The sequence below is a fragment of the Pelobates fuscus genome, chromosome 1, assembly GCF_036172605.1.
Source record: "Pelobates fuscus isolate aPelFus1 chromosome 1, aPelFus1.pri, whole genome shotgun sequence".
In the NCBI taxonomy this organism is placed as follows: domain Eukaryota; kingdom Metazoa; phylum Chordata; class Amphibia; order Anura; family Pelobatidae; genus Pelobates; species Pelobates fuscus.
The window spans coordinates 438,572,881-438,598,618 of NC_086317.1; the positions used below are offsets into that span (position 1 = coordinate 438,572,881).

Here is a 25,738-nt window from a genome sequence, read left to right on the forward strand (position 1 = left end):
CCAAACTTACCAGAGGCAGGGCAAATATTTCATGTTCGAGGTGGAGGTATAAGGAACAGAAGATTTGTCATCCATATATGTCCATTTATTTATTTGAGGAACATTTACATCAAGCAAATGGGCATCACCTTGAACTATTCTTTATACAAAGCGTATCTCCATCCTCTTTGGTAAGATGTATGGAAAGGGGAACCTTGATAGAGATAGGTTTAAGGGGAATTTATAAGTTATATATAGCAAGAGCAAACTAAGTTAGGAAGACATGAACAAATAAACAAAATAAGTATAAAAATTAGTGATGTGTGAAAAAAAGTATGTCTGATTTTCATTCATATCCCTGTGACCGCTAAATGTTAATATAGCAAGTACAATTGCGTAGCCATCGGTGACTCTTCTCTCAATGCAGTTGCCCATCTCAGTTCCCTCGCCTACATAGTCCAAGTCACTCCACTTCAAATAACATAAATAGATCCAACACAGTCCTCAAAGTCACCTATTATTATAGTGCCAAGCAAACAGGTAAGGTTTCGACCTGATCCGGCCTTCATCAAACCTCTCCACTCCTTCCTCTGTTCGCTTGTTTCACAAGCCACTTTTACTAGCTTATTTCAACACAGGTATCTTACCTATCAGTCCCTCCTCACCTCTGACATGCTGTTATTTCTCTTGTGTCGTCTATACCCCTTCCTCATAGATTATTATTAGCTCGTTCTTCACCGCTTGTCTCTCTAATACATGGTATGTCTGTTATGGTACTTTTTGAAAGTAAACCAAAATGTTCAAAGTCTATCTGTTCCTGTCCAAATCAATAAATTAAATTGCGTATATACGCTGAAGTAATTAAGTCTGACACACGAGGTTCAGGTTAAAATAACTTCGAGAAAGTTTATTGGCAAGTGAAGTAAAAGCGGGCGCGCAGGCCCTTTTAAGAGGCATTTTGCGTCATCATTGATTATTAGAATATCAGCAAATAAACATCATCAATTGGATTAATTGTTAAGTGACGGGGTTAGTGTCTTACCTATTGGTTCGTAAAATTAAGAGGTTAGTCCCGTGCCCACCCATCAGAGGTGGGATTATTCTGGACACGGGTGGGGGACAAGGGGGTCCTAAGCGTCATTTTACACGGTCAATGATATCAGGCTTTATGTCCAGGTGCAAGATCTCTTATGAATAGAACATTTCATTACTACTGTGTTCTGTGGCCTTCAAACTGTACTATCTTACAAGCTCTAAGGAGTAGCCAGCAAGTCTTAAGGAGTAGCCAGCACCTCCTGGTACTTGTCCTTGAAGGAAACACAGTCTTTGTCTACTGTATTAATTGGGTTGAGAAGTTCAGTCACGTAATGTAGTTTTAAAATGAACAAGTTAAGTCATGAGGACAAAATGGAGGATTGAAGAAGTCAGGTTAGGGGGACAAAATGGAGGACGAAGTCACAGTATAAAGTTAAAATGGAGTTAGTACAATAATTCAATACAAGTACAATAAAGATTTTTAATAATTCCACATCAGTCCCCCCTATGAAATGTTAGATTCTAAGAGATAAAACTTTATTATGTTAGTATCAGAAGACGTGTTAACCCAAAGGCACAGAAACCCCGTGGCCGCTAGCTAGATGTTAATGCAAAGTGCAAGGCTGTCCCTAGATCTAACCCTAATAGGCTAACCATCCGTCAGTATGGCTCTCGAACGCTTCACACCCAAGGGTATCCCATGGCAGCTAACCCACCACTTCTCCACATGGGGCCTTTACCATTCACTGACAGATGCTGTCCCTAATCTAGTCCCTTCCTAGAATTCCTGCACTTTATCAACAAAAGGGATAAGTTGCAGCGGCAGACAGGGTGAATTGATGTCTTGGAATTCTTGGTCATCAACTTCGAGATGGGTCAAAGTGGGTGTTGCTTGGTCAACAGTCTTCATGAGGGATTTTCTCAGACATGGGAGGACACAACAAAAGAGAAGAGCAAAGATAAAAAGAAAAATTAGTATAGCCATACCAATCTGCATTAAAGCCTTTTGCCATCCTGTCATCCAACCAAACCATCTTTCCCAGGGATCTTTTATCCCAGAATTCCTTTTTAACTCTTCAGACAAGTCATTTAATTTTTCTATAGCTAGTGTGACTTTACCATTAGGGCCTGTGTTTTCTGGGATGTAGGTACAACATGTCATAGTGTCGGGCAAAATCTTACAAACCCCTCCTTTTTCGGCTAAGATCATATCTAGGGCCATCCTATTCTGAAAAGTCATTTGGGATGTGGCCTGTAACTGTTCGGCCAACCCCTGGAGGGCGTCTCTGGTGTAATTGACAAAACGCTGTTGATTATAATAAATGTAATTTATCCAATTTAGATTCTTGTTTGCGGTAACTATGGTAAAAATTGATTCAAATCCTGCAGCAACTTCATCCCTAGCTTTAAACTCATTGGGCACCCCCCTGGGCACTCCAATGGCATCAATATATACATGAGGATCAAAACTTCCTTTCACTGGGGCGTCACGTTTAACCTTAGTGTGGCTGAACTCATGGGTGTTGAGGTGTGTGTCAGAAATAATATGTATAGGCATAATGGCCTTAGTCAAAGTACACTCTCCCCACCATTCCGTGTCCATTCTGGATCTCAGCTGTAAATCCCCACACAACCAGTAAATGTCTCCTAGTGACCTAGTATGGTGTTGCAGCAAGCGTACAGGAACAGTTCTGTATGTAGCACAATAACCTTTGGAAAAGTTACCCACAAATTTACCAATACCATCGTACATGGCATAGCAAGTGTAATTACCTTTATATACGGTAATACCATCAGGGGGTTTGACGTCTTTGGCTAGAAGAGGATACTCCTTTGTCCATGCAATACATATGGACCTGTTAAAATTATAGTGATAGGCAAAAAGGCTTAAAACACATTCTTCTATATCTACGGGTAGGATTAAAGGTACGGTACCCAGGTGAGGCCGGGCACCTCCACACACATAACATGCGGTTCTATTATGCTTATTAGCATTATATTTCATCCATTCTAACCATAAATTTACATCATTAAAACCTGTTTCAGCGGCCATGGTATCTTCAAAAGTGGGGTTAGCAATGGCCATCATGTCCTGAAAGGTCTGGATATGGGGTTTTAATGGGTTAGGGACCATATGGGTGGCCCCTTGCCACTCAGAAGAGTTGCACATGTCTTTGAGGTAGAAATGCCCTAATTTCTGGTAGGAACCCCTTTTCCAGTACATTCCCATCACATACTGGTCTGCATCTGTTGGGCTTGGGTGCTCAATGTTAAGGATTAATTTCATTGGTGTGCTCCCCCCAGGCTTTCTTAAAGTCATTCTCTGGAGAAGCGATCTACCACGATCATCTACTTTAGCTACGGCACTTTTTGGTTTGTAACCCCAGGCAGGCCCGGCATTCCACCCCGCCGCCCCCCAATGGTCACAATTGTGCCCCCATTGCTTGTCAACTACACAAACATATGGGTCTTTCGAATGAGGGATATCTCTATAGATGCTCTGGATTTGTGGTGTGGGAAATGGGCATTCTACAATATCACAGTAGTCAAAGGTATAAGTAGCCACCTGGGTGCATGATGAATTATACCAGAAGGTGTACCCACTAATGTCTTTGGTAATGGCTACTTGCTGGGCCTTCATAAGGCTAATTAAGGAGAAGATGTACCAGAGATACATGTTTGTGCGATATTCGCCTCCTCTGGGGCAGGAGATTTCTTGCAGTGGGAAGCGTGGATCCAATTTGGCCTACCGGCCAATTTGACGGAGGTTGCGGTAATCAGGAGAACTTGGAATGGACCGTCAAATCTCGGTTCTAGGGTATTTTTCCGCACAAACTTCTTAACCAGGACCCAATCTCCGGGGAGTAGGTTATGGGAACCTGTATCCAATTCGGGATCTGGAATTGAAGAGAAAACTTGGGCATGTATTTTGTTTAGGACATTTGCAAGTTCAGTTACATAGTCTACTAAAACATCTGATTGGAGTTGCAACTGCTGCGGATAATAACAACCTAGTCTGGGTGCTGTCCCAAATAGAACCTCATATGGGGACAGTGAATGCTTCCCTCTAGGTGTGTGCCTAACACTAAATAGAGCTATTGGTAGGCTTTCTGGCCAGGGCATCTTTGTTTCTTGTGACATTTTTAACATTCTGGTTTTTAGAGTGCCATTCATGCGCTCCACTTTACCACTACTTTGTGGGTGGTAAGGGGTATGGAAGGCTAGAGTCACCCCTAGAGCAGTCCAAATTTCTTTAGTCACAGTTGCTGTAAAGGCTGGGCCTTGATCACTCTCAATGACTTCTGGGAGTCCGAATCTGCATACAATATCTGTAATTAGGCGCTTTGCGGTTGTCTTTGCAGTGATATTGGCCACTGGGTAGGCTTCTGGCCAGCCTGAGAACATGTCCACTATTACTAGTGCATATTCATGGGGCCCACTCTTGGGCATTTGGATGTGGTCAATTTGAATTCGTTGGAAGGGGTACATGGGCTTTGCCAGGTTCTTTGCAGGCACCTTGACTGGTCTTCCCGGGTTGCATTTTGCACAAATAACACAGGCTTTGCAGAAGTTGCTTATCAATGTTGTGATTCCGGGTGCTTCATAATACTTCTGTATGAGGGCGGCCATCAGTTCTTTCGACAGGTGTGCAGGCCCATGTGCCCATTGGACCACTGCTGGGTATAAATTTCTGGGAAGACAAAATTTGAAGTTGTTGTAATATATTCCGTCCTTTTGGACAGCTCCTTTCTTTTTCCATTTCTGGATTTCCTCAGGAGTGACTGCAGCTTGTTGTTCTTGTAAAATTCGCAAATCAGTAGGAAGAGTCTGCAAAGCAAAAATAGGGACTTCTTCTTCTTCTTGTCCGGACACTTCTTCATTCACTTCCTGCAGATCCCTGGCCGCTAACTTAGCAGCTTGATCAGCCAAATGGTTGCCCCTTGCTTCATCTGTATCCAATTTCCCGTGGGCCTTAATTTTCAAAACGGCCACTTCTTTGGGGAGTAGGAGGGCATCCATTAGCTCCTTGATTGCAGTGCTGTGTTTGACTGGTGTACCGGCGGTGGTAAGAAATCCTCTAGTCTTCCAAATTAGGCCGAAGTCATGTGCCACACCCAGAGCATATCTTGAATCTGTATAGATGTTGGCACGTTTTCCTTCGGAAATTTTGCATGCTGAAGTCAGAGCCTGTAATTCAGCTTCTTGCGCAGACATTGCTGGCGGTAAGGATGATGATTTAATGACTTCATCTGTTGTGGTTACGGCATATCCTGTGTGATATGTTCCTCCTTCATCGGCATATCTCGATCCGTCCACAAACAGGGTAAAATCCGGATCTGGTAATGGGTTCTCATGCACAGTTGGTAAGTGCACTGTTTCCATTTTCATCTGTTCAAAACAGTCATGAGGTGTTTCTGGGTCATAATCATTCTTTATGACCAGATCTTGGAATTCCTTTTCCAGGAAATGGCGTGGCCATGCTTCTAGAAGGTCAGTTGTTGGGTATTTGACAATACCATTTTCCTGTAGCTGTTCTTCATTCATGGTGGCCCATAGTTTTGCCATGGGCCCAAGATCATTCCATGACCTTGTCTTCAACTTGGTAACAGGAATATGTGGGATAGCAGTATCCCAATGACGGTAAAGGTAGTTAAGTTGTTGAGGTAGCTGGATCAAGACCATGCTATTGCCTTCAGAGTCACAATAGAAGTCTTGTGCAGTGAGCTTTACATCGGTCCGGTGGTAAAGCTCATCTTCATAGCAAGGTTCAGGAGTAATGTTCGGTTTGTACCACATGGTGCAGAAGGCGTGATCTGGGCCTTCACAGAGAGGTTTTTCGCCTTCATAAAATGTCAAATGTGGATGCATGACTTTCTTGATACATCCACAGAGCAGGTGAATGTAGGTTTCATCCGTGATAAATCCATAATAGATACCCCCCTCAGGGAGTGGAAGAAGAGTGGACGGATTAAGCACTTGACATCTTTGTATGGAAATGTTGTCAGGCAAAAGAAGATGACACTGTAAGCGCAGATGTCTGGCTGGAGACACGTGCTTGAGCTGGACTTGGTTGATGATGGCAGAAATGTCATGAGGGGCCAAAACAACCAGGGGGTGGCCAAGGACCAGGTCTGAGGTTCTTTCTATGAGTTCTCTCGCAGCAAAAACAGCCCTGAGACAGGAAGGAGTCCCTCTGGCCACAATGTCCAGTTGACATGAGAAATATCCAATAGGCCTCTGGCGGCCTCTAGAGTCATTAGTTTGGGTGAGGACTCCTGTAGCATGGCCTTGTCTTTCAGAGACGAATAATTTGAAAGGTTTGGAGTAGTCAGGTAGGCCCAAGGCAGGAGCTGAAGCAATGGCACGTTTTAAAGCATCGAAATTGTCCAGGGCGTCATTGGTCAGACAGAACGGGTCAGACTTAAGAGCGTCATAGAGAGGTTGCATAAGCAGAGAGGCTTCTGGGATCCATGCTCTGCAGTAGGAAATGAGGCCTAGGAAGGCATGAAGAGACTTTGAAGTCCTTGGAGGTGGAATGTCCAGAACAGCTCTTACCCGGTCCCGAGTAAGATGTCTGGTACCTTGAGATAGGCAATGTCCAAGGAAGATCACTGAAGATTGACAGAATTGTAGCTTGATGAGTGAAGCTTTGCATCCCTGTTCTGCCAAATAGGAAAGAAGACTGATTGAACACCTTCCAGTGGTGGGAATATCATCTCCACACAGCAGTAGATCATCCACATACTGAAGCAGGACAACTTCTGGGTGCTCAGCTTGCCATGGGTCAAGGATGGTGCCCATGGCCTTAGCAAATTGACTTGGAGAATTTTGTGCCCCTTGGGGCATGACAGTCCAGGTATACTGTTGCATTTCATGAGTGAAAGCAAACAGGTATTGACAGGATGGGTCCAGTGGGACACTGAAAAAGGCATTGGCCAGGTCAATAACTGTGAATAATTTTGCAGATGGTGGGACTCCAGAGAGCAGAGTATGAGGATTTGGTACAAGAGGGGTGTCCAGGACGGTAGCTTCATTAACAGCACGGAGATCCTGAACCATCCTGTACTTCTCTGGCTCACCCTTTGGAGTTTTCTTTTTCACAGGAAATAACGGGGTGTTGCATTCAGATTTACATTTGACAAGGGCACCCTTCTCCAAGAGTGCCTTGATGTGGACAGAAATTGCAGCAGACTGTGCTGGTTTTAATGGATATTGTGGTTTTCTTGGTAACTTAGCTCCTGAAATAAGCTTTACCACCACAGGGGGAACATTTAGGTGACCTATGTCCTCTGGGCCTGAGGACCATAACTTAGCGGGCACCTGTGTTTTTAATTCCTCTGGGAAATTGGACCTTAATTCTGCTGCCTCCTCACGGGGCTTTTCTAAATGCAGCATCAGAGGCAAAGAGCATAGGGCTGAAGTGTCTGATACAGACAGAGGTGTAAACATTTCTACCTGCCCATCCGGGGTAAAAGTGATGGATGCTTGCAGGCGTGAGAGGACATCAGCACCTAACAGGTTAATGGGGCATGTGGAGGATACTACAAAGCGAGCGAGCAGGCTAGAACCAACTCGCAGCGGAGTTGTTAGGGGGCTATGTCTCGGCTGGCCATCCACTCCAACACAAGAGACATCGATATTTGACAGAAAAGATGGGTCTGGCAGGTCTTGTTCTCGCAGAACACTACGGGCTGCACCTGTGTCAACAAGGAATGTGGTAGGGTGGCCTTCAATAGGCAAAGTCACTGTGGCGAGTGGCCCCCCTTTATCCCCTGTAGACACTGCCATTACAGGGGTTACAGACACAGGCTTGCCAGTCTCCTAATCGTCCGGTTCTTCAACAATTGGAACCTTTGTCTCGGTCCTGGGGCCTGGGGCAGGCTTAGAGAACTTCTTGGGTGCCCCTGGTTCCTTTTTAGGTTCCGGACAGTCGCCTCTGTAGTGTCCCTGAGCCCCACAATTGAAACAAGTTACATCTTCTAACTTGACTCTCTTGGTGCCAGAGGTGACGGGGGTAGCGCGAGCTACCATGAGGGGAGCTGGATTGGATCTTCTTGGGGTCTGAACAGATTCCAACCCTCTAGCAACTAAAAGTAGGGTATCCAGGGGAACAACCTTGTATTCAGGACGCGCAGCAATAATTCCCTTGCGTATAGAGTCTTTAACACCTTGGACAAACGCACCTGACAGCATTTGTGAATGAATCTTGTCAGTAAGATCAAACCCCAAATCTGTGAACATTTGATACAGTCTTGCATGAAACCTTTCCACTGATTCTCCTTTATCTTGAATAACATCAGTAAGGCCAGCAGCCTGATCCGCAAGTTTGTCCTTAGCCCATTCTCTTAATTGGGTGCAAAAAGTTACTCCGGAGGGGTAATCAACGTCACTGCCGAGCAGATCCGTACTGAGGTGTCGGGCCATGCTTGGCCAATATGCATCCCCTGCTTTTATAGCACAAATGCTCAGTAGATCACGCCATGCTGCGGAATAAGTCTTTTGAATTTGAACTATCCCTCGGTAGAAGGGCATAGGCTGTTTTTCTGGGTCAGGGAGTGATTTCATTAGAGCACTAGCTTGAGTGGGATTGAAAGCAACATATTTAGGAGGGGCCTGTTCTCCCCGACCCTTGTGGCCAAAGGGGTCATCGATAGAACGATGAGTTGGGGCTCCCGCGGCAAGCTCCGATGAGACATGGGACACCCTGTCCATCTCGTCATCATCGAATTCTATGATGTTGGCTCTTTTGCGCGGTGCAGGGCCCGCATGAGGTGAAAGGATCGGTGGTTGGGAACGGGCCCCAGATGCAGGGGTGGCTAGCGAGTCATAACCTGGGGACAGGTAGTCACCGGGGATTACCGGCATCAGGGCCGAACTGGGGGCCGCCATATTGGTGGCTGGAAAAGGTGTTACATTAGGGTTAGGGGAAGGAGTGGCGGCCATGTTAGATGTGGGCACACCCGGAGCAACCTGTGCCGGACTGGGCATAACCGGAACCTGGGGAGTGGCTTGGGGAAGGGGTAGTGGATATCCGGGATAGGGCAGGGCCATGGGATATGGGAAGGGGTAGGGCCAGGCTGGGGAGGGAAAGGAGGTGGGGTATTGGACTGGGGCGGAGATGGGAGGGGACGGAGAGGGATTGGTAGGGGTGGGTGTAGAGGGAGGAGCCGGGGTGAGTGTGGAAGAGGTGGTTAGCTGGGCGGATGAAGAGGGGAGGGGATCATTAATGGAGAGGGAGTGTAGGGAAGGAATGGCAGATGAAATGTTAGGGGGAGGTATAGCAGGTAGCGTAGGGATGGATGAGGATGATGGGAATGTTAAAGATGGGGCAGGGGAAAAGAAAGATCCATCAGAATTCAGGACCGGGCAGACAGGGGAGGTAATGGGATGGGTATTGGGAGTGGGGAACATAGTCAGCTGGCTATCACTTATTGCTGACTGAACCTTGGGGATAGACATTCCCTGGGCGCCGGTTTTTGGCGCTGGCTGAGGGTAGACCCCAGCAACACAATTATTATGATACACAAACAATTTCACACCTTTGTGATTTATCTCTTCCTCAACCCAACCTTCTAGCTGAATAGCCTTCGCTACTCTATACCATGCTTCAGCAGTCTTTAATAAACCATTATCTGTAAGCTTGCCTTTCTTTTCTGTCAGTAACCTACGCCAACTTTCTGGTTGCAATCTTCCACATGTCGGTACAGCAATTCTACATACTTTTGCAATTTTTTCAACACCTTTAACCATTTCCTCACCCTCTCTGTCTTCGACTAAATCACATGCTAACCAGCCCTTACTGGGCTTGCTTAAATCCTGTCCCATAATCCCTTTACCCCTATACCAGCGTCCTAGATATAGGGAGAGAGAGGGAAAACTGAACAAGAACGTCTACAATGCTCGACTGCCACCCGAGAATCGTGGGACTTTCTCAGGTGCGTCTTCCCAAAACGTAGACTAGTCACTGAATCCGCCTACCCGGGTTGGTAGACAAGGATTGGAGCGAAGTGAGAAGTGTGTGACCAATCACTTCTCTTTCAAGAGAAATGGGAGTGGATAGTATAATAATATAGGAAGTTTAGAAAAGATGAAAGGCAAGGAAAAATCCTTAGAGACAGACACAGGAGTTCATGAGACTCCTAATAAAACAGACAAGACAACAATACAATTGAAATACAGTGCATGCATTACAGTTCAAATAAAATCAACAATAATCCCTTTCCTTCTACATGTGCTTACTCCAAAGTCACCTTTCTCAACCTCGTAGTGTCCCCGCTCGGAGAACGACTTTCATAAGTCTCACTACCAGCGGCCAAGGATAACAGCTAACACCGGTCCGAAATCCTTTCCAGCCTCCCTCTACTCTGCAGTCCACAAGAATGTGGCCACGTCTATCCTCATTCCCGTAGTGCCCCTATAAAACCCACTTTATAAGTCTCACTACCACGTGATGCGAAAAACAAGCAATACCTGCCTGAATCCCCCCCGGAAACTGAGTCCCCTGCCACAAGGCTCAGTCTCCTACCACAATTAAATAACCAGTGGATCTCCGGCTCAACTAGAGCCGAAAGGTCCGGGCCAGGACGTCCCCAACTCAACTAGAGCTGGATGGTCCGAACGTGCACAGTGAAGCTAGCTAGGCTATCAAAGTGACACACCATTGGATCACAGGAACCTATGATTCTACACAGATCCCACAGTTCCACCAACTTCTTTTTCCTTACAGCCACAGCCACGAGGCTCCTAAAAGAAGTAAACAGGCAACAGAGGACCCCCAGGAACACATCCACAGGTCCACCCCCCTTTTTCCTTACAACCACAGCACAGTGGTTCCTAAAAGAGGTAAAACAGGCAACAGAAGACCCCCAGGAACGAATCCACAGGTCCACCCCCCTTTATCCCAAAAGGGGTAAAATACAAACAGATAGACAGACACACTGAAGACCCAGGCAAATCCTCTCAGGTCCACCCCCCTTTATCCCAAAAAGGGGAAAACAAGCAAGACAGAACCCCAGGCAAATCCCCTGCAGGTCCACCCCCCCTTTATCTCAAAATGGGGAAACAGGCGAACAATTCAAACACAATTCAAACACACCCAGGCAACAGATAGACTAAAATGCAGGTAAACAAGTGAGTAACGAGACACCGGGCAAGATATTACCTGTCTTTGATGTCCTCCCGGGAAGCAGTCACAGACACGTGGACGGGTCAATCAAAGGGGCCGGAACGTACCGGTGGCTCTGCAGCAGTCTCTACCGTGTATCTGGAGGTGATCAATCTCCCTTCCTTCCCCCTGGATTCCTCCGTCCACCCTTGTCTTCCTTAGGACGGCTCACCGGCCGGACATAGCCCGATGCCCCACGTTGGGCGCCAAGTTGTTATGGTACTTTTTGAAAGTAAACCAAAATGTTCAAAGTCTATCTGTTCCTGTCCAAATCAATAAATTAAATTGCGTATATACGCTGAAGTAATTAAGTCTGACACACGAGGTTCAGGTTAAAATAACTTCGAGAAAGTTTATTGGCAAGTGAAGTAAAAGCGGGCGCGCAGGCCCTTTTAAGAGGCATTTTGCGTCATCATTGATTATTAGAATATCAGCAAATAAACATCATCAATTGGATTAATTGTTAAGTGACGGGGTTAGTGTCTTACCTATTGGTTCGTAAAATTAAGAGGTTAGTCCCGTGCCCACCCATCAGAGGTGGGATTATTCTGGACACGGGTGGGGGACAAGGGGGTCCTAAGCGTCATTTTACACGGTCAATGATATCAGGCTTTATGTCCAGGTGCAAGATCTCTTATGAATAGAACATTTCATTACTACTGTGTTCTGTGGCCTTCAAACTGTACTATCTTACAAGCTCTAAGGAGTAGCCAGCAAGTCTTAAGGAGTAGCCAGCACCTCCTGGTACTTGTCCTTGAAGGAAACACAGTCTTTGTCTACTGTATTAATTGGGTTGAGAAGTTCAGTCACGTAATGTAGTTTTAAAATGAACAAGTTAAGTCATGAGGACAAAATGGAGGATTGAAGAAGTCAGGTTAGGGGGACAAAATGGAGGACGAAGTCACAGTATAAAGTTAAAATGGAGTTAGTACAATAATTCAATACAAGTACAATAAAGATTTTTAATAATTCCACATCATGTCAACTAATTGTTGTCTATTATCCCGTTGTATGATTGTAAAATTCTAAAATGCTGCAGAATATACTATTGCTATAATTATTAATTCATTGATAATAATAATAATAATAATAATAATAATAATAATAACAAATAGGTAACAAAATTACTTGCATGCTAATAGAAAAAAGGGCACATCATTTTAATGCATGGTCTGCCAACACACTAAAATAATTTTACTTTTTGAACATATTTGTACAGTAATTACATTCATGAAAAAGTTGCATTTTAATTAGTAAATTATATACTAGTGCTAGATCTCTGCAAATCCTAATTAATTTCTTGTAAGTCGTAAAACCAAACATGCATAATGTAGAAATTGATTTTTAAAAATGGTAATTTTATTTACTAGGAAAGGATAATGAATAGGTCACTATGCAATATTGCATATTTCAAAAGTGGTGGGATGAGTTTTGATTCTTTTCTGGGCAAATGAAGAGGTCAATGCAAAACCAAGCAAGCAGAGAACAGTTCCATATTAAATAAATTAGCTGTAAATGTCACTTGCATAACATATGGTAAACGATTAAAAAGATTTTGTACAGGAAATAGGCTTCCCTTAGAAATTCTTCTGTGCCATTACTTGTATTACCTTTTCTCAAGCGTCCTACTTGTATAGTTGATGTAAAAAAATAATATTAGATGATTCTATAACGTAATAGTTTATATATTCTATGTAAGCTGATAGATATAAAATAAGGTCAATTTACCTTTTCTATTTTTTATCCTGTATCATTTGGCTTGAGCAGCCTGACGCTCATATAATCAAGTTGTAAAAACCTGTGTATCGTGATAGTTCCACATAAGTCCCATTCAGTTCTAACATTTCAGAATTTGAATTATATATAATTATGTCACCCACATATATTTGATAGACAGTACTTCTGACCCTATACCATGGCTGAACGCAGTTAACATAATTGGTTTCAAGTAAATGCTCTTTTTTTTCCTGCAATTTCAAATGTCAAGTGTCTTACGTCAAAACAATAAAGGAAAACGTTTTGAGATTTTGTTTGAAATATTCTTTAGAATAACACAATCCTGCTTAGTATACTACTGAATATAACACACTCAAAATATTCCTGCAAAATTTTCCATTATCTTCCCTCAATCATCATGCAGTTTGTAGATGTGCAGATTGGGTTTAATGTAATTTAACGTGGCTACATATCATTAAAGGAACACTCCACACACCTAAAGCACTTTAGCTTTCTGAAGTTTATCTTTTTTTTTTTTTTTTTTTTTACAAAAAGTACAGATATCAATAGAAATTGGCAATTTTATTATTAATTATTATTATTATTATTATCATTATTTATATAGAGCCAACAGATTCCATAGCGCTTTACAATATTATGAGAGGGGGATTTAACTATAAGTAGGACAATTACAAGAAACCTTACAGTAATGATGGGTTGAAGAGGACCTTGCTCAAACGAGCTTACAGTCTATGACTTATCCTTGTTACACCCGCTGGCTGTCAATCAGGCAACTAGTCCTGTTTCTTCCTAGTTTTGTTAGCTCAATGGAGCTAAACTCAAGATGCTGCAACTGCCCAGAGCACCTGCCTTGCAAAGAATACATATTGAGCTGCATTTGGAAGTCTGTGATTGGACAGCCTCAAAAAGGCTCGATGGGGTTAGAAGTGGCAGGGCTTGTAAAGGCTTCAGACAAGAGATTTGCAGCTTTTGCAAGCTGTTTTTAGATATACCCCCAATAAAAAAATGCATAATTAAAAGTTACTAGATAGTGATTTTTTTTCATTTGGTCAGTTATTTGGTAGTATTATTATTATTAGAATTAGTAGTGCTCAGTGCAAGACCCTGTAATGTAATCAGTAGCTGCAAGGTGCTGGAGACTGGAATGAAGATAAGTAAATACTCAATATGTCCGCAATGCTGCAGAAGATCGGCTGAGAAGCTCAGATTGCTGAATTCGAGATATTGAATTAGATTTATTTTTTTTAAACACCTTTTATTTTAATTTTGCTGGAATTCTACTAAAATGTTTGGGAAATAAAACATATGCCTGTTATTGGGGTTCCCTTCTGGATTACATAAATATGTATACTATAATACTATAAATTAATAACATACATGGGATCAGATGATCTCGATCATATTTCCCAGTACACTCTTGTTTCAAACACTGCAACTAATACTGATTTTGTATTGTTTGAAATATCAATCAACAAATGTAAATCAGCATTGCGTAAGAAAGTGCTTGATAAATGCAAGTATGTTGTAAGAGCTGAGAAAGCATACTTAGGAGCCAATCTGAAAGTCTAGCCAGATAAATTATAAATTGATTGTTTTCATTTGGGGTATATCTAAATAAAGTTTGCAAAAGCTGCAAATCTTTTGTTTGCAGCCTTTGCAAGCCCCACCCCTTACAATCCCCCCAGACCTTCTGTGTCTGTCCAATCACAGACTTCCTAATGTAGCTCAATGAGAAGTCTTTGGAAGGCACGTGCTCTGAGCACATGGCTGCCTATTGAGTTATCCGCTGCACTAACCAATCCAGGAACTAGCAGGATCAGTTGTCTAGCCAGAGGAGTGTAACAAGTTCAATTTATATTAAAATCTACACTTTCTATAAAAAGAAACAATGGGGACATTCTTCACATATAAAGCACTTAAAAGGGAATCTATAGCGGACAGGAAAACAAAGTTGTTTTCCTGGCACTATAGTTATCTATAGTGCACTTACCTGAGTCCAGCGCCGTTGTCCCTCGACGCTGGCTTGGGCTGGCCCTCAACTTATCCTCCATTGACGTCAGCAGGTGAGGGAGACCTAACGCGCATGCCCAGCAATGGCCACGCTCGATTATGGGACTCCCCCATAGGAAAGCATTATACAATGCTTTCCTATGTTGTGTTCGGGTAGCATGAGCATAGCATGAGGACGTCCAGCGTCAGTTAGGCAACCAAAAGTCACCTTACGACCCGGAAGACCATCTAGTGGCTATCTGGTAGACAGCCACTAGAAGTGGAGTTAAACCTGGATAGTAATTATTGCAGTTTCTCAATAACTGCAATAATTACTATTGCAGGGTTAAGGGACCTGGGAATATGCACCCAGACCACGTCAATGAGTTGAAGTGGTCTGGCTTCTTATAGTGTCCCTTTAAGGTGGCTGATGTGCTTTAGGTGTTCAGAATGTCCCTTTAATGCTTCTAAAGTTTTCCAGTTTCTCAGGCGTTTTGTGTAGGATATACCTTACAGTAATGAAAAATGTCAGATTAATTGAGTTTTGATGTCTCAACTTGTTAAATGCAGTGAACTTGGCCTACAGCTACGGTGCGATGACAAGTGATTTGAAGTGGAGAACAGGGTGCCCCTTGAAATCCAAACAAAACAGGGACCAGTTCAGATCTGCATTTAAATCAGGCCCTTTGTCTTTCTGTACTTCGCTAATCAGTTCTATAACAACCTTAAAACAATTCATCATTTCTAAAGGACGTTTTATAAATAAGAACAAGATATGAATGTTATCATTGTATGGGAGCTGGGACGGAGATGTAGGCTATCAGACTTTCTTGTCAGTTTCCAACAGTTAACAGATCCCCAGAACTGCATTGCATTTGCTGGTTCAGTACATTTGTATAAAGGAGAGTTATATTGTTATTATACACTGATTGTACCCATATGCTTCAGATCTGAATGTGCGTGGCTCAGTACTTTTCATTACAGACATTAGAGTAGTGATTCTTTAAATTAGGCAATTTATGTTACTTGTAGAATGATCTACAAATCAGGTACAGTCGGGTGGTTTGTGGCAAGAAGATGTTCTGTAAAATTAGTAGTGTTGCAGAGAACATATATAAAGGTTATGATGGTATGGAAGTATGCTTGAGTAGACCTCTCAACCATACAATCTTGATTTGCATCACGCTTCCTTAAATATTAGAGTGTTTCCATGTTGTTAGATTATGGGGCTCCTAGACACTTTGCTGCGCAGGTCTCCATGTGCTCGATACTCTGCCCTGGCTAAGATCATCCATGGCAGTGACCTCAGCCAATCCAATGCTTACCCCTAGTGTAATGTGCATGCGCAGCATTCACCGGGCTAGAGCAATCAGCATCTCCTCATAGAGATATATTCTCTTTGAGAAGCTTTTTGCGTCATGCTGTAGAGCATGAAGACACCTAAAATATATGAATCCTGCAAGGATTGCAGGATTGCACCAGTAAGGGTTTCTTATTAAGCGTCCCTAATAAGCACGCCTGGACGGCCTTAGGATGTTATGAATGGAGACACCATGCTGGGGGTCTGTGTATGAACGTAAGTGCTTTGGTCTAATAAAACTTGTTGTTGTACCCTTCATCAAGTCTCGACTGATGTTTGGGTATATGGGATTTATATTCACTAGTTCATTGTGGGGTCTGGGAGAGACTATGACAGAGGTACAACTCTGGGTACAGGCCCTCTGTTACAATTGATGCTTCAAAAGCTCTGTCATTTTGCAGCAAACGCTAAAACATCAAGTCATTATTTTATTTTTCAGTTTTTTTGTTTGGGATTTTTTTTTTTGCACATTTATATTGCACTGGAATTATATTACAATAAAATGTAGCTATATAATTGAAGATTATACTAGCTTTAGTGTACTAATAATCTTAATTTTAGTAATGACAGGAGGCGAATATTTGCATATCTTTCTTTACTGAAAACTCCAGCAGCATAGAAACAGTAACAACCAATCAGAGAAAAGATATGGTGCCCATAAAAGGCCCTGTCTATGACATCACTTCCTCTTTCTTTGAAGCGAAAACAAAAATAGCAACAAGAAACATAATCATATTACGTCAACAGTTCCACAACATATTAGGATAATCAACTCCATTAGATCCGTGATGTAGAGTTATTGAAGTTGAGTCTTTGTCTTGATGAGAAGACGTTCACGCTGTAAGAAAAGAAAACTGTGAAAGGACTCTGGCGTGATACTTTGTCCGCATACAATAAACATTACGAATCTGATATGCCAATGGATACTAGAATGAGTAACATATCAATATATATTAATTCTAAAGCAATGATATTTAAGAATCTATAAACATAACGTAATTCAAAGTACATGTCTAATTATTCAACCTATACAAGCCACATATCTAAGTGGCAAACATACAACTATAACGTACTTACCTTCCTGAATATAAAGGGCATATTCTGTTCAACACGAGAAAAACATGGGGGGGATCCTATAGGGTGGGAAATATTCGCCTCCTGTCATTACTAAAATTAAGATTATTAGTACACTAAAGCTAGTATAATCTTAAATTTTACCACATGACAGGAGGCTTCATATTTGCATTTTTAAAGCTTAGAATTGACCAGTGTGAAGGTAAGTATGAGATGTTTGCCGAAACAGAGCGTTCTAAACATACCCTCTCGCGCCCAAACCGCGCATCGTATTATGTCGGCTAGGGAAGCGTCGGTCGAAAGGGCTTGTGAGGCCGCCGCTCCCCTGACCGAGTGGGCTCTGAACAAGGTTCGACGCCCGCTAAAGACAATAGCCAGTGGACCCATCTGGTCAGTGTTGCGGTAGACACCGGTCCATGAGGGTTCACGTAAGAAGTCAGGAGGTGATCCGTCGATTGAGTTCAAAGGGGTTAGAGATATTGGTGTACCCCATTAGCGTTCTGACCACGTAATAGTGTGGCGACTGACACCAGGCATGGGTAAGGCACTGAAGACGAATCAGGTTAGTTCGTCTCGCCATGGTAAAGGTAAACCCGTCTGGTGTGAGAGAGAAAACATCCGTATCGCAAGCCCTAGCGTCCGCCACCGCCTAAATGAGGCAAGGCAAAATAAGAGGGCTAGTTTGGCTGAAAGTTGCTTCAGTGGCAAAGGATTGTCCAGCTATTCCCTAAGGAATCTCGGCACCACCTCCACCTGCCAGGGGTGTGAATATTTGGGTGCCGGGATCTCGACAATTCGGTACCACGTAGTAGTCGACAAAAAACAAAGTATCTTGATCTACTGGTGTGCCCTGTACCGGAATGTGCGCCGCCGGTATGGCGGATCTGATCACGTTGAAGGATCGATATGACCGACCCAACGAGACCAGGTGTGACAGATAGTTGAGGATCAGTGGGATAGGTGCGGTAAAGGGATCGGAATCCCTTTCCACACGTCAATCACTCCAGGCCGACCAGGCAGAAATATATCCTTTCCTGGTGCCGGGAGCCTATGAGTCCCCTAGGAGGTCTAGTTGATGCAAGAGGTCGGGAATTGACCAGGAGCCCCTGAAACTGTCCAGACAACTAGTTCCAGTTGTCCTTCCATGACAAGGGAGTGGGCTTCCCCTCGGGGTCCCGTCGGAAATAGAGGGAAAGTAGGGAGTAGTAGAGGGTCTTCGCGAGACCTCTCCAGGCGATCCGGGAAATCACGGTTGGCCCTGCTCGAGGGGTGTCATGAGCAGGAGCGATATCTTGTGGGTGTGTGTGTATCGAAGCACCCTTGCTATCGTGGAGAACGGTTGGGACACTTTTGCGGGGGTACATCCATCGCCCCGTATCCAAAGGGAGAGTTCCAAGACCGTTTTGCCGATCCAAGTTTGTATGTGAAGTGATCACCATCGAAATTCCCTCCTCACTTCCGCTGACAGTGGTATCCAGTGGTCGTATGAGTGACCGGTGCGTACGTATCTCACCCTCAGTCTTTGCGTGGCCCTGTAGTGTAGTGGGCCAGTGAATATCGCTTGTATGGAGGAGGGGAGGAGGAGAGGAATCCCACAATCCGGTGAGTATCCTGAGAGGAGACGCATCCAACCGTAGAGTGTGTCCGACAGCTATCCTTATAGAGGCGCTCTTTGCTGTAGACGGACGCGGAACGTAGTTCTCCAAGCCGATGTCGCAACTGAGGAACTGGCCCGATTCAGATGGAGGAGCGATCTTTGTCTGTGTACAACAAAAAAGACCCATGGAGTCCCAAAAGTGAACGACAAATTTGTCCGCAAACGTAGCCTGGATTCGTAAAGAATCAGCAAGTCTTCCAGGTATACGAGGCATCGCACGCCCAAATTTTCGGATGTATGCCCTCACTGGTTACAGTGGCTTCGCGAGCACCACGAAGTCGTAAACTGCCGTACTTGTCCTCACCATTGGAATCGGAAGAAACAGCGGCAGTCCAGGGCAACGGATACTGACAAGCGTGCGTCCTTGAGGTCCAGATGTGTAAACCAGTCGTTATCGCTTAGGAGGTCTTGTAGAAGATGAATTTCCTCCATCTCGAAGCATTTGTATACCATGTAGGAGTTCCATTGATGTAGTCTCCTGGCTTCTTCTTGACCAGGAAAAATTTAGCTGAGGAAGCCTTCCCCTCCGGTGCATGTTGAATTGTGTCCCTCCTGAAGAGGGTGCAGATTTTCTTGTCCACGAGGCGTTCCTGTTCCGCCAGTGTGCGTGATGGAGGTGAAGGGCGACCTGAACGGCTGCGATAAAACTCCACGACATAGCCTGGTACTGTCTGGAGAACCCAGGTGACTTTGGTAGCCGTCTCCCAATTCTGTAAAACCGAAACAGGTTGCCGGTCGTAAAATTGGAAACAGTTAGTTATGTACGTTGATTCACTAGTAGATGAAGCGGGTCACGTGTTTCTCGAGCACTGCAATAAACACTACGTCGAATAGTAGGCCTTGTGCTTTGGGCCGAATTCTTGTCGTTCCTAAGTCCAATAGTGCGTTGTCGGTGCGGTCCAGTACAGATTAGCGTCTGTCGGCGCATTGTGCGTCATTTACGTTGCCCAGGAGGCATATCGAGCATAGAGCCCATTCATTGGCGGTGGTAGGGTTGAGTTGTATACCCTGAGGTATTCGGTCTTGAGGCGTGCGCATCCTTCCATCCCCTGAGGGTTGCGCAGCCGATAGTGTTTGTGGTTTATTGCCGCTACTATTATCTCTGTCTCAGCCGCCGTCCCAGAGTAAGGTCTCCCTAACATACCTCGAGGAAGTGTGGGGTAGGTTTTTGCCATTCCACTTCCTCAGACGGCGAGCTTTCTGCATGTCGCTCATCTACCATGTCCAAAGTACGTGGTGGGTAATAGTCTTCTTTGTGGGAAGATTGTGGCGGACGGGGTTTAGGTTCCCGGTGCTCCGCCTATTTGGTCTGTATGATGGGCGTCTTGCCCTTGATCTTAGTGGTAGGGGGCTGGAGCCCTTCCCTTGCCGTTTTGACTTGAAGCTTACGGCACCTGTGGTTCCTAGTTGGTCTCCCATACAAGTACTAACCAGGCCCGAGTCTGGATGACTTCTGAGATCTGACGAGATCAGGCATTTTCAGACTGGCAGGGCCATAGGCTGACTTGAAGGCCTGTGGGTCTGAGGCCTCCCTCAAGTTGTGTGGGGCAGAGCCCGTAACAGAACCTCCTCCACTGAATCCGCTACTGTGGCGTTTGGCATTGCCTAGAAATCTTGGGAAGGCTGAGAGTGTCCACCATAACTCGTTCCCATCCTGTTGGGAGATAGTGGTAGTCAGTGGGAGTAGTGTTTGAGGGTCAGCATGTAGGGGTGCTAGACTCCTGATAGAACTGGGGATCACCCAGGCAGAATGGTTTGACTTGCCTGCTTAGTTTGATTGAGAGTATGAATACCTGTGCCAAGTGTAGAGGGTTCACCTCAATTAGTTTAATCTGGCTACTGAGAGCCGCAATGCAGGTCACCAGAATGTGCACGGTTTTTAACTATACAGGCTATTATAGAGGCGCGCGGGGCCTGTCTCCATAAGGTCTGCAGTCGTAGGACCCACGTCTATGCGGATGGGTTCATCCCAGGTGGTGTGCCATGGTAGCCCAGAGGACACCCATATTAAAATTATTGGTACCTTGCAAGTATTGAATGCATATCTGGGGGGTCACCCCAGGTGGTGTGCCATGAAAAAATACCCAGAGGACACCCACGTTCGATATGTACACTAGGTACAGTAAATATACATATGTGTATCCCTGTGAAGGGTACTACGCCATACATTCAGTTTCCTTAGTAATCCTGCCGTCAAATCGTATCCAGCATGGTACTGTTGCTTTAATGTAAAACTGACAGGCAGTCTTTAAACATCCATATATGGGGCGTTGGCCTCCGTGCATATGATCGGGGTTCACCCCGGGTGGCGTGCCGTGGAAAAACCAGAGGACACCCACATCAAAGGTAATGGTCTGTCAGTGACCTTGCACGCATATCTGGGGGGTCACCCCAGGTGGCGTGCCATGGAAAAATGCCCAGAGGACACCCACATAAATTTGCACCGTCAGGTACAGTAATACAATATGACCCTATGTAGGGTACATTAATATGATATAGTATGCCCATTTGGGTACAGTAATATAATATGTCCTTTATAGGGTATAGTGATACAGAATGATCCTGTATAGGGCGTAGTAATAGTTCTGTATAGTGATAGTGATACCGTACGGTTGTAGGGTACAGTAATCCATTCAGATTGTTTGCATGCTCCACATACATTTATTCCAGTGTAAGGCACGATGAGAGGATAATAACCCAGTGTCAGTGCACAGCAGAAAAATAAAATCACTTTTATTAATGGATGAGCATGCCTTTAGAGAGGGGGGACCCCTGAAGGGGTTAATGGAGATGTCATTATAAATGGAGGCAGTATGTGTGGCACTGAGGTAAATCACAACCGGGTGAAAAAACACATGGAGCAAAGTAACATAGGGGATTTCCTTGTCCTCTCCCTTATAATTCATTAGGGAGGGTAGAAACAGAAATAATGCAACATGTGCTTTGAGTGTGCTAGGGCTGAACACGTCTGTGTTGTAACTTGCTAAATCCCCAATGTACATTGAAAGGGAAAAGAAAAGAAAATACCCAAAGAAAATAAATAAAAAATCCCTATTTATCATATGAACTGCCTCTTTCTGTTATTGAGTATTTTATATGCATATGTGGAGCCCGGCGGTCGGGTGAGTTTCCGATCCGCCGAGCGAGCGGGGAAGGCGGCCGTCCGGTATCTCGCGAGCCGCGAGATCCAAGATGGCCGCCACCCGCGTGTGAAGGTGCTCCGCGGCCCGCGATCGCGCGGCGCGAAACAGCGAGGATTAGATCAGAACTAAAAACGATAACCCCAGCCTCCCTCCACCCGTCCCCATACAGACCCCCACGAAATTAGAATGGGCCGGCCCGCGAGGCACGCGCGACACTGATAGTCGTTGCGCTTGCGGGTACCGGCAGGAAAATGGAGAATTTTACCAAGGGGGGAAAAACAGAAAAAACACACAGAGAAGGGACAGGGATAAGGGGGCCTAGGTAGGAATGCTCTAAAAAATAAGTCAATATACAGTAAAACAAACAAAGTACACTAAGCAATTGCCAGAGGCAAAATACTCTGACCTGATGTTGGCTGGAGCAGCAAAGAAAGAGGAAGTGATGTCATAGACAGGGCCTTTTATGGGCACCATATCTTTTCTCTGATTGGTTGTTACTGTTTCTATGCTGCTGGAGTTTTCAGTAAAGAAAGATATGCAAATATGAAGCCTCCTGTCATGTGGTAAAATTTGTACCACAAGCCTTAAGTGTTCCTTTAATAAACTTAAAATATCCTAGACTGAGACACTGAAGATGCAATTTGTAAGATGCAATTTGGCAGAACCAGAAATTGCCATTTCCCAGAGCCCTTTGCAACTCTGTCATATAAGCTATTCCATATTGTGAAGCTGTTTTTAATGATCAACTATTAGAATCCTCTGCATAGATCTTCAAATACAATTATTCTATTGTTACTATTAAAAATTATAAAAAATATATATATATATAATTTTGCTGATGGCTTTTTTTATTTCTAATCTCCATTGTACTTTATATACATATCTGCATTGCATATCCAATATGGTTACACTAATAGGCTTCTTTTTCAAGATAAAAAATCTGAGAAAGTGTATTTAGCGAGCTGTCTGTCATTGCTGTGCTTGGAATGTTATATTTTGATATTTATATCACTATACAGAAGTGAAATGTATTTTGAAATATGCATAAAATTTCATTTTCTCCATATATATTTAAATTACAGAATATATATTTTGCTCTATAAAATGATCTAAGTAAATGTACAAATGTGCCATAGTATAAACATTTTGCTGAAAGTATACTAGGCTTTGATTAGACATGACAGTGTTTGCCGGTAGAATATAGCAGTAGACTTTATTGTATTTCCCGACGCTAGATTTAGTACATCTCACCTCTCCACTTGTAGAGTAAATGATTCTGCCCTCCTAGGCTCAAAGTTGTAATATAATATCGCTGGATACAGAGAATTAACCTGATTTAACGTTCAGTACATCCGAGACCTGGAGAACACATGGCTGTTTGCTCTAAATGAAGTGTTTCTGTTCTGTGTATGTAATTACAACGTGTCATAATTTACTATACAGTCAAGGAAAGACATGTCTATTGATGCAAAGAGAAACAAGACTTGCAAAGGACATTGCCTGCCTTGAAATTACATTCATTAGTTCAATTTGAAGCAGGAATGTGTGTAAACAAACTCAAGCAGCTGTTCCAGCTCTCGTTTCTCGAGGTAGTAGCATGGATTTAGAGCATAATCCACATGCAAAATTGTTATTCTGCTAAAAATAATTGTATATCAACTGTAGTAACTCCGGGCCAAGGTATTCCATACTTTATCTCCTCGAAAGAATATATTGGTCTTCTTGTACCAGTTGAGTTGGAGGTACGGATCCTCTGCTGTTCTGGGTATTTTCAGCACAGTACATTATGATTATAGAAAGCGTTCTCATTGTGAAATGTATTTAAAGACACTGGCCAATAGGAAGCATATTTACGGCAAATATAAATATTGCTTTGATAGCAAATAAGATCCAGAAGGCCCATAAAACCCATCAAAACAAAATACATTGTCTCACTGTTTAGAATATTTTCCTGTTTTTTTCCCGTTTGCAATATTTATAAATTCATTTATTTATTACTATACTATAACAATGTATTCAGTCTTACTATTATTACTATATTAACTCTTTTAGGAGTCCAAACATCCACCTGCAAGTTTGAGATGTACTAAATATTTAACAATGTTGTGTTATTCTGTCCATGCACGTTCAAATTACATATAATTATATTCATTTCTACAATAACAACATTTAATAACTTGGTTCATTAACATGTCTTCACACTCTAATTACCCTCTCTAAGGTTAAGAGACTTTTATAGACTTTTTTTTAAAAAAAATTATAAATAAAGGCAACCACAGTTTTACAGAACTCATATGTTGACAGTGAATATCAATCAATTTTTAAAATTCCCATTATAGGAACTCCTAAATAATTAATCGAATTCTACATACTGTCAGTCAGCAATATCTATGGTCATGCCACAACCATATGGAGCTTATGGTTGTCCTTAAAAAAATATAGGATGACAAATCTGCATTGGTGTCTATTTCATTTTACATTTGGACCGGTCACTACGATTCTCAATAAATAAACTATTGTACTGGTCCAGTCAGCTAGCTATCTCCAAGTCTCTCTTCCATTTGGCTGTTAGCTATTTAGACAATTGCTCAATTCAAATTCCCTTATTGACCTTTGATGGTCTGTCTGTTGCCTTTTAAATTTACTGTCAAGAGAACTGGATAATACTTTCAAACAATATCCAACCAGACTTATGCAAAGATCATTTTTAAAATTCTCTTCTGTCATTCTGCTGATCTTGACGTTGATCATGATCACAATTTCCTAGACACTCTCTTTTCATCAGCTGTATTAGCCTGTTTGTCTCTTAACACTTCTTAATTTTATAAATGTATAAACCCCTTAACCTCTTATTATTATAACTGCACTTACAACCAATTGACCTCATGTCTGCTGACACCTATCTGTCTTACATATCTCTTGTTAGTATCTGTCTGTTCTCTTATCCTGGATATAAACTATATATTCTATCTGAAATAACTAACTCTTTTTCTCCAGCCTACATATTTTTTTATACTAACGTCAAGCCTCCATAGCAAGCCAGTAACCAACCTCATGCTGATGGGTTGCATTAACAACGAAACAGCTGTCCATGAGTTGTACACTGGCTTTGCGCCTCTTCCTGAGGTTTGTTTTAAAGCTGTTGTATACAGCAGACACATACTCCAAGGAATCCATGTATAAATTGGAATTATGAGGCAAAAATGTGGTTCTTTGTTGCGCTCATTTGCACACGCCTACCCAGAATCCCTTGCCGTAGTGAGAGCACGGTTAAAGTGAGATTTCTGTGGGAAAAGCAAGTCTTATGGCTTGACTGGTGTGTGAATTTGTGTTTAGCAATGTATTAACTATATTCCATACTTAAACTCTTGATCTGGCTTGGATTGTGCAGAGTTATTGGCTATATGCATTTTTAATGAAAGATTTCATGACTCAACCACAGTCTATCAAACAATTTAAAATGTATTATTATTACTATTAATGGGTTCAGACAGGGAAATGAATCGTGTTGGCTCGGAGAGAGAGAATGGATACAGGGAGCAGAGAGTGAAGTAAGGTATATGTAGAGAACTATGTAGATTGTTAGCTGCTATATTGAA

The 25,738-nt window shown here is 43.1% G+C and overlaps 1 protein-coding gene and 1 pseudogene across 2 annotated transcripts in view; one reads left to right on the top strand and one right to left on the bottom strand.

The window, feature by feature from the left end:
* The window catches only part of ATP8A2 (ATPase phospholipid transporting 8A2), a 673,473-nt gene that overhangs the window by 485,982 nt on the left and 161,753 nt on the right, over positions 1-25,738 (top strand). The window lies entirely within an intron of this gene.
* On the bottom strand, positions 20,379-20,497 carry LOC134579049 (5S ribosomal RNA; annotated as a pseudogene).